General features: G+C 41.0%; 1 pseudogene across 1 annotated transcript; it reads right to left on the reverse strand.

The window, feature by feature from the left end:
- Positions 1-1,895: 1,895 nt before the first annotated feature.
- LOC307117861 (putative nuclease HARBI1) lies at positions 1,896-3,285 on the reverse strand (annotated as a pseudogene). The gene is made up of 4 exons: positions 2,863-3,285; positions 2,572-2,687; positions 2,350-2,461; positions 1,896-2,269 (listed from the first exon to the last, which is right to left on the reverse strand). The product of its transcript is annotated as a putative nuclease HARBI1 (transcript).
- Positions 3,286-4,385: the final 1,100 nt, after the last annotated feature.

The raw sequence follows: 4,385 nt of genomic DNA on the forward strand, positions 1-4,385 counted from the left end.
GTTCTTGGCAGCAGATCAAGATCTTGGTCTCCTTGGTCTTACTGATGCTCTCTGAACATCAGTAAGACCAAGGAGCTGGTGGTGGACTTTAGAAAACAGAATAGTGTTTACCCCTCCCTTATCATTGAAGGGACGCCAGTGCAGCAGGTCGATAATTTTAAGTTCCTTGGTGTTCATATCACCAATGACATCACCTGGTCAGTACATACTGATTTAGTTGTGAGGAAGGCACATCAGCGTATCTTCTTCCTCAGGCGGCTGAAGAAATTTGGTATGGGACAAAAAATTCTCAGACAATTTTACAACAGCACTGTGGAGAGCATCCTCACTGGTTGTATTATCGCCTGGTATGGAAACTGTACCGGTCTCAACCGGAAAGCCCTGCAGGGGGTGGTCCGGACGGCTCAGCATATTGTTGGAGGTGAGCTTCCCTCCCTCCAGGATATTTACAACCAACGATGTGTTAGGAAAGCAAAAAAGATCATCAGGGATTCCAGCCATCCGGGCCATGATCTGCTTTCACTGCTGCCGTCTGGTAGACGGTATCGGAGTATTAGGGCCCGGACCAGTAGACTACGCGACAGTTTTTTTGCACAGGCGATTAGACTTCTGAACTGTAGCAACACTTTGTAGCACAACTCACTCATCCATGCACTGCACTTTAATAAATGTGGTTATTGTTATTATGTATATTGTTAATCTATGTACTGCCATGTAAAAGAGACTTGCACCTAAGCATTTCACTGCCAGTACACTTGTGTACATGATATGTGACAATAAAAGAGAAATTGAAATAGAAATTGAAGACAAAATATAAAAATATAATTCAAAGTGGTGAGTTTTTACCACAACCTTTTATTATTTTTGTGAACATTTTATCATAATAACGGAAAAAGTGTGACATCCGTAAAAGTGGGGGAGGGCCACCTCCTCCTGAATACACTGCGGCGGAGGAGTTGGCTCTGAGTAACAATAAGGGGAGGCCGATTATGGATGGCATTACAGATGCTGTGCAATCTGACCCTGGTGCTGGCTCCTCTAAGCAAGTGACACTGGGTATGTGTGCAATGCATTACTATTTTTTATTTTATTACTCTAACTTCTAATTTTTCTGCCTCTATGTTCTGCAGTAGAGGGAAATGCATTGTCCCTGTTGAAGCCAGCACACATACGCACAGTCTCCCACACAGATGTCAGTATGCAGCAGACAGAACACCATGAACATAACCTGCTTTATAACAGTTATGCTTTACATTGGCCTACTTTTATTTATTAGGGTGACGCAAATGATGAAGACACTCTGTCTGTGTGTTCTGATACAGCTGCTGAGGTGAATGCACTGGGCTTTTTATTATGGCACACATTTGAATGCATCATAAAGTCACTGGCCCTTACACTTATCTTTTTTTTTAATTGTAGGATTTTTCACAACCTGCCCCAGAAACTGAGGCCTCTGCTTCAATGGGCTATAGGAGGAATGTGAACAAGGTAATTCTTAAAACCCTTGACCTAAATTAGTCAGTCCTAGTTATGCCACTTTAATAAAAAATAAAAATTATTTAACCTCCAGAATACTTTAAATGATTGTTTGTGGTGGAATTATGTATCAGGTGGAAACAGACTCTGTCAGGGTCCTTTACAAAAGGAGTCTAGAACTAGACTGTTCCCTAAAGGAGCTGGACTGTGAGCTGAGGAGGCTCCAAATAAAAAAAAATAAATTGGAGATCAAACAGCTGGAAAAACAGATCTCAGTATGTGAACTTATTTAACCAAGTAACACTTTAATATGAACATTGTATATTTATTAATTTAACTTTCTCTTGCTCTTTCTTCCTCCCTAGCCACATGACCAATAAAACCGTTTGAGACCAGTCTGCAGTGTCAATGTGCTTTTATTAAGTAAAATATTGTGTTGTGATTGCATCTCTGACAGCTGCCCCAACTGGGTGGTCAAGTGTGATGGGGTCAATTTCATCGGGGAGAAGCTGGTTTTGTGGTGGTACTCGCTCCTTTCTGATAGTGGCTATATTGTGCAGAATTGCACATGCAGCCACTATCTGTGATGCCCGCTGTGGTGACACTCTTAAGCGCCGAAGGCAGTTGAAACGCGCCTTTAGGATGCCAAAGGTCATCTCGATCTTAACCCTGGTTTTACTGAGGGCCACATTGAAGCGGTTTTGTGCCCCTGTCTGAGGGTCAGGATAGGGAGTTAGCAAAAACCTCTGGCATGCATAACCCCGGTCTCCTACCAACAGGCCATCAAAAAGCCCTGTCATGGAACAGAAAAGGGGAAAATTGTGTAAATGTTTGTCACAATTAAAACGATGTTTTGTACTGTACCAAATTTACCTTCCTCGAAGCGCTGACACAACACAGACTCACGGAAAATTCTGGAATCATGAACTGAGCCAGGCCATTTGGCATCCAAACTTGTGATCATGCATTCATGATCACAAGTCATCTGCAGATGAAATCTACAGTAAATCATTGTCCTATCTGTTAAAGTTATTATTCATTTAAAAGGTTAATCTCAATGCAAATGAAATCATCTCATGTGTATAGTAGCCCTACCTGAACATTAAGGCTGTGAAAGGACTTTCTGTTCACATAATCAGCCTCATGTTCTCCTAGAGCTGTGGAGATTGCAACATGTGTGCAGTCTATTGCTCCTATGACTCTAGGGAATCCTATCATAGGATTTAAAAATAAAAAGATTTAAAATCATTCTTAATATGTAGCTAATGTAGCCTATAATATATATAAGTGCTCTAAGTAAAATCTGCCTTTTGGAAAGAAAAAAAGAACCTGAATGTGAACGGTTAAATTGTTCATACGTCACGTCACCCTATCAATATATCTTACCGGCAATTTTATAAAAGCCCTCTTTTATGGACATGGTCGATAAATGTCCTGGGAACACAATGAAGCCATTTATGTACCCCTGCAGTGCAAGGACCACCTTGCGAATGGTTCGACAAACCGTGTTTTTCCCAAGGTTCTCTGCATCACCGACCGCGTACAAGTATGTACCACTTGCAAAAAAACGCAACGCAATGTATACCATTTGCGGTACAGTAAGGGCATGGCTTCGACGAGTCACATTTGTTATGTGCGGCTCAAGAAGTTCGCAAATATAACCTATTCCTTCTACGGAAAATCTGTACCTTACGTATCAGGAAAGTCAAGGGGATTTTGTCTGTCCCTAAAAACTCTTTCTCTACGAAGTGCTCTTCTAACAATTTGCGCGGAGATGTCCACAGGATTTGGTAGAAAAGGTGAAGCCATTGCAAAAGACGCTGGGAATTAGTTACGTCATCTATATATATATATTTTTTTGCTCACAGCTGATTGGTCAAACTTAAATCTCAGATCTCGAATCCAGAACATAACCTGCCCCGGAGCAGGTTAGCCGTGCAGCGTAAAATACCATGGCAACTAACACCGATTAAAGCCGAGCTACTTTCATAGTACCTAAAACCCAGGATTGGCACAAACTAAGCTTAAACATATCTGGCTAGCCAGCTAAACCAGCTTCATGGTATAGGCTCCAGGTTTTTCAGGGTTTTTCTATATGGGTTTGTTTTGATGGGTGAACTGTCTTTGTGGTGTTAAGAGAGTGAAAACTGGCCGTTTTTCTTTTTTGCACCTCCCCGGGCATGATCTAAATAAACAGAGAAAGACGCCGTCCATAAATTGCAATTTTTCTGCACTGCACAAGTGATTTTTGCCAAGATATTTTTAGAAACGATAGACAAGATGTTTTGGAATAATAATTTAATGAAAACCCAATTTTGACAAAAAATGGGCATTAAACCTATTCTTCGACTTTGCTGAAAACGTTCCAGCGTGACATCCGACGGGTTTTCCCAGATCGCATCACATATAGCCTACATTTTGAAAATAAAAAAAATATCTTAAACTTAATTTTAAACGTTCTCAAATTAATTTTATTCAGTGTCAGCAATTTAATCAAATATTTAATCAAGTTTAACTGCTTATTTGCTGGAATCATTCAACCGTTGTTACATGTATCGCCTAAAGCATGATTTAAATCAATGAGTTTCATATATTATAACACTTTCCAGATCGTCTTTTGCTGAGGATGTGGGAGAGAAAGAGAAACCAGTTGCTGAGGATGTGGGAGAGAATGAAAAACCAGTTTCTGAGGATGTGGAGGGAGAAGAAGTTGAAGGCGTTATGGAGGATGTTGGTGAAGTTATTGAAGGTGTTATGGAGGATGTTGGTGAAGTTATTATTGATGGTGTTGCTGAAGTCTATTCCTGTGGTGGTGGAGAAGGTGATGGAGAAGGAGCTGGAGATGGTTTACAGAGTGAGTCCCCGGTGAGCCGGACACCAGCAGTGGTCAGCAACCCAACAGGTACCGG

The sequence above is a fragment of the Gobio gobio genome (genome assembly GCF_949357685.1).
Source record: "Gobio gobio genome assembly, chromosome: 1".
In the NCBI taxonomy this organism is placed as follows: domain Eukaryota; kingdom Metazoa; phylum Chordata; class Actinopteri; order Cypriniformes; family Gobionidae; genus Gobio; species Gobio gobio.